The following is a 9,363-nucleotide window of genomic DNA, read 5'->3' on the forward strand; positions in this document are numbered from 1 at the left end:
CAGGAAAAGAAGTAAAAACTAAGAAGTAATAGCTAGATCCTCACTGAGAAAAGCTGTTCATAAAATGGAGTACATTTCACGACGCTTCAGCAATTCAGTCGATAAATGGAAACGTATTCTGCTGGTAATCATATTTTATTTAAAGTAATTGAATGAATACTTAAATATTCAGTCATTCGCAGGAAACACAGTGGATACTTATGTTAAATACGATTTGTATAGAGTCACTTACGGCCACCCAACGTAGATACATTATCCATAATTTTAGACTGTAACTGAACTGTGCTAATGTTGGCTGCCAAAAATGTTACCAGTTTTTACTCGATTAGAGGGAGCTACTAGCATTTCAACTTCCCGTCAGCGAGAAAAAATGGAAAACAAAGCTATTTACGTAGTCTATTACTATTAATCAACAGAGATATTAATGACATATAACTCTCAATTTCAGACTTACTACATGTTTGTCTAATGTTGGATAAGAAAGTCTCATTAGGTTTTGTCAGATGAAGGGAAGATATAGCTCAAGAGGCATGCACTTCAAGTTCCTGTTAGACGCCCTTATGAGAGATTTGGACAACTTTTCCAAAAGGAGAGTGACCAGGATGTTAAAACAATGTCTTTGTGGCAGCAGAAGTTGGAGAATAAGAAGAGGATGATTAGAATGAAGCAAAAATGATAATTGCGATGAAGAGGAGGATGTTGATTACAGTGATGAAGAAGAAGAAAGGAATTGCATTCATCATTGTTGGTCTCGAACAACTTTACAACAAATATCAACCTGAATGGTCTCATGTAAAGATTAGTATTCTAGCTGGCTTTGAAAGCAGTCGCAATACAGCTAAATTTATGAAAAAATAAAGTGAATTTCTATAAGAGAAATTTAATTTCTCCCTAGACTGTGAAGGAAAAATGGCTCTGAGCACTATGGGACTTAACATCTATGGTCATCAGCACCCTAGAACTTAGAACTACTTAAATCTAACTAACTTAAGGACATCACACACATCCATGCCCGAGGCGGGATTCGAACCTGCGACCGTAGCAGTCGCGCGCGGCTCCGCAAGACCGCTACGGTCGCAGGTTCGAATCCTGCCTCAGGCATGGATGTTTGTGATGTCCTTAGGTTAGTTAGGTTTAACTAGTTCTAAGTTCTAGGGGACTAATGACCTCAGCAGTTGAGTCCCATAGTGCTCAGAGCCATTTGAACCAGTCGCGCGGCTCCGGACTGAGCACCTAGAACCACGAGACAACCGCGACCGGCCTGTGAAGGAAGACAAGGAAATTGTTTAACAGTATTATAAAATGTTAAGACACTCTGACAACACTCACCTATTAAAATTTGTTCCCAAGGAGAAACGGGAGTACTGATCCTTCCACGCAGATGCATCGCTGTTTGCTTTAAATATGCATGTTCCCTGTCCTCTTGTACTGTGTATCAGAAACCTGTTTAAGCAACGGTAAGATCGTATTTGTCGTAATAAATTCAGTATCAATCAACAGTTTTGACATACATTTTTGTACTTTGCAAGCTGTGAAAAAGGAATCGATGTACTTAAAAGAAAGTCATTCATTTTGGTGAAATACCAGCAGACTTAGGTATAACACATTTGCGTAACTTTCCTGTGTGTTGCCTAACCTAAAAGCTTTTATCCATAGCGTCAGTATGCAAGCTGTTGGTATTTTAGTAGGTGCTATAACACAGACGATTTAGACATGGAAATATTTAACTGGAAGCCTCATAGAGTTTGCAAATTGTGTGAAATTCTTCACATACAACTTTGCCTTATCTGCAATTTTGATACAGATCTTGCATATTACAAGATTGATGCAAGCAGCATATATTTTGGCAAGTTATACAGATACTTTAGAAACGGAAATATTTTGTATTCCTGTTATAGCTTCTAGTACGGATATGTTTGAGTAAAGATTGGTGATGTCAAGTGATACATACTGAGCATCTTGGCGGAGCTTTCTGGTTCTTAGTAATACGAAACTAACTTATGCAACACAAGAAACTTTCATACACAGATATTGTCGAATTGATGGAACTCCTTCAGCTAAACCTAAGTTGCAACAACTTTACCTTTAATGGCAACATTTATAAACAACCAGATGGCCTAGCAGTGGGGTCATGTATATCTGGTACCAAAGCTGACATATTTATGTCACTTAGAACAAAAATTATTTAACAGCAAGAACCTTGCCTAAAGAAATTAGAATTTTATAGTAGATATGTAGATGACACACTACAGTTAGTGAAAGGGGATACCAAAGACATCACAGACATTCTAAATTACTTCAATAATCTACATGAGGAAATTAAATTTACAATGGAACATGAGCAAAATAAAAGTATCAACTTTCTAGGCCTAAATATTACAAGACACAACAATACAAGCACATTCAAAATTCATAGGAAAAGCTCAATGACTAACACCACAATCCATACAACCTCATGTCATCCAAATATCCATAAACAGGCAGCATATTGGTCAGTGTTACATGTGGCAACAAAAATACCTTTGAATCAAGAAAACATGCAACAAGAAATAATCACAGTGAAAAAGACTACTGTTGCCAATGGTTATAATGTATTCATGGTTTTCACAATCCTAGACAAAGTGAAGAAAGACCCAGGCATAAACTCCACAACAAAAGAAAAAGAGAAAATAAATGTATATCTAATATCCCATACTTCGGGAATTTATCACAGAAGATTGCAAATACTTTCAGAAATCACAAATTAATAATTGGGTTTTCTACATCTAATAAACTACAACAAAAACTAATACATAATATAAAGTGTAATCATGAGCCATATTCAGGCTCTGTAATATGCAAGGTAATATGCCAGGAATGCTCCATGTTATACCTAGGACAAACAGGCCAAAATTTGAACACCAGGTACACAGAGCACATTAAAGCCTGCACCCACAACAAACACAGTACATCAGCAATAGCAACACACATATATAATTCAGGTCACCCATTTGGAAATATAGAGCAGATGTTAAAACACTCCACCAACTAAATAAAGGGCATAAATGGATTTTCTAGAAGAACTGGATATATATTCACACTACAGAAAATATGAAGTTAAAATATTAAACAAAAACTTGGAAGTAAATCAGTGAAATTCTTCAGACGTTTCTATAGTGTACTTAAATAAAAATAGTAACACATAGAAATAAGCACAATTCTAAAATCTATGTAAGTAAATTATGAGCCAAATTGTTAAGATAAATAACCTCTGTACAAAAGCATATCATAATCTGTGGAAAACTTACAATGTTATCTCTGTAGACTACATGGAAGAACATCTACGAAACTGTTTTGTTTATGTTAGATATCTTCGATATTTAAAGTGTACAACAACTTGTGTGTGATGTTTACTGTGTGTGAGACTCTGCACAAATGGACCATTAGAAAACTGTAAGCACAAATTCTTCTAAATTTCGCTACTAACTTCATCAAAGGGATCGATAACCAACTAAAAAGTCGCGTTTTTTTTCTTATATACTGCAGTAAAAGTCAACGAAATGAAGGAGACTCTCACAACTGACAACATCAAAAGAAATGGCATAATACACACAAAACTCGCACTTGAAAATGGAATCACTTCCTGAAACGCGTCTTACGAAAAGTAAATAAAGAAAATCGTGACTGGTAGCAGAAGATTTATTTATAAGCAAACCTATTGTTTTTCACAGTCGTAGGCTTTCTAAAACCATTTATAATGGATCAAATCAGATTATATTTTTATACTGATACATTGTCTTCACTCTCCCCCTTCCCCTGACAGATACTTTGGAGTGGATAATCTTGTTTCTTGTGTGGATATTAGTGGATGAGGTGAAAATTGTGATAATCAAGATAAACACTGCACTATTTAAGTGATTTCGTGATGCATTCAGCTAACATTGTCTTTATTTAATGTCAGCTGAATCCACCATGAAATCATTAAAAAATTCATGGCAGCTGCAGACACTATCGTATTGATGATTGTATCATTGCTGATGTGTTTTGCAGATAGTTTGGAGTGTTGTGAGATTTCACAGGACTCATGGATGTAGCAAATGTTTAATTTAATGCTCTGTTAGGCTTTAAACTAAGTGTTGTACGAAGATCAAACACATAACACTTTTACTAGTGCAAATATCTTTTGGTGACAGTGAGCATTTCATAGTACAAAGACCAAACATTTTATCTCCTTTAACAGTGTAGCCATGTGATGGTGGTGGTAGGCAACTGGTGTCTAAAATAGCAGTTGATTATATTTTTTTGTCTCCAGGACTTGCAGAATACTTTTTAATGCTAAACTCATGTGGACAACCACATATTATTAACACATTAATCATTTCTTATGTTGGTTTTTAATTACTTATAGAGGGTATTTTATAAACTCACTGAAATATTTCACATCTAATGATATATGGCTTCAAATGGAATTTTTCGAATCCTCTGGAGAATCAGTATATAATCGGTTTTTGGGGTATTAGCAATGTAAAACTAGTTCATCACATATTTATATAATACTGATGCTTAGTCGAATGTTTTGAAAGATATTTTGGATAATTTTCAAGATAATTTTCAACACAGCCCAGATGGTGCTACACTGTAATTGGTGCTTTCATTTTAATGATAGGCTCTGACAGGAGGAAAGGAGTGAGAGTTATGTGAAGTATGTCTTTATAAATAATTATTTTTGTTGGATGCATTTGAGCACATCCAAAATGGTGATACTTTATAGTTTACTCTGACAGGAGGAGAGGAAGGAAATGTGTTTTTTGATAAATAATTCAGGTCATTCGAATACTTTCAACCTCAGTCCAGATTCCACTATAGTGTAATCTCTGTAAGTCCATTTTTGTAGAAGACAGTTGAGGGCATTGGCTGCTTAATATAAAATATAAGTTAAAAATACCTCCAGATGTCCATGTATTGAATGTTATTTATTTGTGTGACCATCCAAAATATATATGGGTGAGGCTGTTTTAATTTTACATTTTTCATGGTGATTAACTCTTCCATTTAAATGCTAGGCTGTTATTGGCTTTGTAGAGGTGAATGATAGGTAATACTTCATCCAACGTGTGTGCACTCTGACTTTCAAGTTAAGGTTACTATTTTTTTTACTGCATGTCTGGCTCTATTTTCGAATACTAAGAGGAGGTGGTGGGATATGAAGTACATAAAAGAGTACTGTAATTGGCATAGGGGAGATGGATCATGACATAATATGTATGTCATAAATAATGTAATTGGGCATCATATTTAGCGCATGATTTTAACACTATGATTTCGCTGGAGGGAGACAGATTATGACTTAATATCCATGTCTGAAACAATGAAGTTTGACACCATTTTTATGCATCATTATAATATTCTGCTTGATTGGTTGGAAGGATGAGGTGTAGGGGTATAAAGCATATAAGTAGCATGTCTCTGTCAACCCTCGGGTTCCCAGGTTCGATCCTCGGCGGGGTCAGGGATTTTCTCTGCATCGTGATGACTGGGTGTTGTGTGATGTCCTTAGGTTAGTTAGGTTTGAAGTAGTTCTAAGTTCTAGGGGACTGATGACCATAGATGTTAAGTCCCATAGTGCTCAGAGCCATATGAACCATTTTTTGAACCATTTTTTTCTGTCAACCAGGATTTTTAATGATGCACTAAGACTGGCTGGAGATAAGAAAGTGAGAAAAAGGAAGAGGGTTTTTATGTTTCTATTAACATAATAGGATTAATTACACCATCATGAATTTATTTGACTGGCTTCTTCGTTTTTCGTAGTATTAATGATTGGAGATAAGGTGTATTATACTGTGATCAGCTGGAGATAGTGGAGGGAAAGCAATGGTTGATTTTCAGTTGAACTGTCCCTCCATCTTTTATTTTTAAATTTATATTTTTAAATTGTTCACTATGGTTGGCCAGAGACAAGGAGGGAAGACTGAGTGATTCATTGATGTAAAGAGTTCAAGGTTACTGATGACATCATATGTGAGTTCATGATCACGTGATGCCACATGATGAAGTTGAAGGTCATCTTCAGGTCAGAGTGCGAAAGAAATGTGGGGCTATACCGAATCATCATAGCATTACTGTTATCACCTGGCGTTATATTTGCAAAGATTTATATCTCACTACTCTTAATATTTACATATTTCAGAAAAAAGTTTCAATGTCCTTGTTGTTAACTTAACAGAAACATAATTGTAACTGTCTTTTAGTGAGAAGTTGAGGTAAAGTTCTGTGTTCTGACCCTGTGTGGGCCAATCGGGCCTGACGGACCGCGGTGCCGTCCTCTGCCAATGGCGTCGTTGCATACACTGTTGAGGGGCATGTTGTCAGCAAAACACTCTCCTCGCCTTTGACAGATTTCTTTACCATGTAACCGTTACTAATCTGTCGACCTCCTCAATTGCCCTCACGAGGCAGAGTGCACGCCATACCATTCCTGCCACCCAGGAAAAATCCCTCGCAGTACCGAGTTTCGAACCTGGACCCACATTTGGCAGACAACAGTGCTGACCAGTAAGTAACAAAGGTACACTATCTTTCAGTACTTCGAAACATTTTTCATTTACTAAAAATTGTGAATTGTCTGAGTAGATAGTTATTAAGGTATTTCAAAGACTGTACCCTAAGTAGATTGTTGTAAAAATGTACGCCTTCTACGCATTAGATGGATTTTTGGATATAATAAGTGGGTAATTTCCCCCAACGCCCACCAAAAAAAAAAAATTATTAATTGTCATGTTATATTTTGTGTAATGTAATATCTTGTATAGTCACTTTTCATCAACCTGACACGTTCCACATCATTACGAAGTGTCGTATTCATGATCTATGGAACAAGTACTAATCTAATCTAATCTAATCTGTAATTAAAATGTTTAGTGCCCTTTATATACAGTTGTTCCCTTGCCAACACCAAGACCTCTATCAATACACATAATGACTCATTGAAAAAAAAAGAACGCTACAGGAAACCTTGTTTGGCAGAGTTAGTGGCGTCTTCAATCTGTTTCTTATTTATGCTTACCTTTTGATGCCCACACACCTACTATACACAGAAGCTTCAATAACGAGTTTGTCATAGTCTAATCAATGTTAACGTGTACATTTACTTCCTTTCACTGCACTTTCAGAACACATAGCTGAAATTACTGTTATTTATAATGCTGTGCTCCAAGAGCATTCCATCTTAAATGAATATTTTATACTAGTAGAACTATTTTCTTTAAGACTACCTTCTCGGCTTCATCAGTCCGCTACCGTCTACTTTTTTTGCTCTATCATCTCGGGTATATTTTGTTTATGACACTTCTTCACACTTCTGCTTGCTGTTTAACCGTACTCAGAGTTGAGGTCGTCATTACTGAGCTCTGCTTCTCTTCATAAATTTCGTTTACACTATCATTATTTCTATGTCCTATTCTTCGATATATATGCGGTGGTTTTCATTCATCAGATGTTTCAGTTGACGCTTATTTTTGACAAAATGTAAATTCACTTACGATCATCATTGATATCTACATAATATTATCTTGGTTCACATATGGTATGAAAGTTTCATCGTGTTTCTTTCTCGTTACTTCTATGACAGAGTGAGATGGTAAAGTGGTTCGGACGTTAGGACTATGTCTGGTAGGATACGGATTCATATACAGCAACAGGTAAACAGAGGCCGCTGTTCTCTTCCTTTCCCTCAATTAATCAAAGTGAATTTTCCATTTGCAAACGACTCGACGGATTTGCTTCATTGTAGTTGTCATATCAAATCTGTCTTCCATTTATAGTGGTATTGCCGTAGACAGCATGCCAAACATTCACCTAGATTTCCTTCAAACACGCCATACGGTTAGCGGGATGGTGAGTATTCTGATTTATGTTTCACCGAAGGGCGTCAGTCAAGCAACGGGTAGTTCGTAATTACAAGTTAAATGAAATTAAAAGTAGAGGCGAGACAAACAAAAGGTCTCAGTGAGTGCGAGTAACTACTGTACAGAAAGAGTGTGATGCAAAGAACCATTTCAGAGTAGATATGAAGACATGGATTTCTCACCAAATATTTGTTGTTGTGCTAGAAGCCTACTGCAAATGAAACTTATTGAATAAGAACCATTATCCTGTAGAATACTGAAATACTGAAAGAATTGTTCACTGGATAAATAATGCATTTGTTATGAGTCAGTCAATATTGTCAACAACAAATCCAATGATGTTGTGTACATTCAGTGACTGCTGGGTCAGAATTTCGAGACACCTATACAATGGCCTATATTAAGTACTCAAACTTGCACAGCAAGGCTGCTTACTGTCCTTTCCTGTGATAAGAATACTCTTGATTAGTGCATTAAGTTGTCTCAAAATTTACCATGTGGATAGTAGTGTTAACGTAAGCAGCAAATGAACCTTCGCGTTTCATTGTTGGAAACAGTGGAGACTTACAGTGAAGATAGCAGCAGCCAGCTTCTGCACAAGACATTGACCTAAATACTTGTTGTTAACGACTACCATATTAGCTAGATCGTTACACTGTATCTCTGACAATGACACTTGTATCATCTGCAAATAAAAGTTGTTTGATGATGATGATGACGATGATAATGATGTTTGGTTGGTAGGGAGCTCAATTGCGCGGTTATCAGCCCCCGTATAAATTCCCAACCTCTGCTCCGTCCAATCTCGCCACTTTCATGAATGATAATGAAATGATGAGGACATCGCAAACACAAAAGTTGTTTGAATCATCTGTCATATCCAGTAGTAGACCATTGACATACAGGGTGGCAAGAAACAGCCTGAGAAGACTATAAGGATGTTGCAGAGTAGGATGAACTGAGAAATAACTGTTAAGAAAATATTAGATGCGCTGGGCTCTTTCCGAGCTAATTAGCAACGAGTTTAGCCAATCGGGCCATCGGATGCGAAAATTCAGGGGCCCACAAGATACAGTTAGTTGATAGTGCACGAGATTGTTCAGCATTTGGCTCTATTTCGATTCTTACTACCACCCCATGTCCAGTTTTGCATCATCCTCTTGTTCGGTTTTACGAAACCTGACGAAGGACATATTTGACTCAGGTTTGAAAGTTTTCGAAACAGAGGCTGTACGTTGGAGCTAAATCATGTAGACAAATTATCCGTTAGGTGCGAAAAGTTACAATTAATTCCTAATAATGAAATGTATGGTATCATTCACATGAAAATTAAAAGGGATTCGTTAAATATTAGTTACACGATGAATGACACAAATTAAAGGTTGTCAATTCGAGTAACTGCCTATGGATTACGATTAAGAACAACTTCAACTGGAACGATCACAAAGAGAACGTTGTGGGGAAAGCGAACGAAAGA

Source organism: Schistocerca serialis, chromosome 2 (genome assembly GCF_023864345.2).
Source record: "Schistocerca serialis cubense isolate TAMUIC-IGC-003099 chromosome 2, iqSchSeri2.2, whole genome shotgun sequence".
Lineage (NCBI taxonomy): Eukaryota > Metazoa > Arthropoda > Insecta > Orthoptera > Acrididae > Schistocerca > Schistocerca serialis.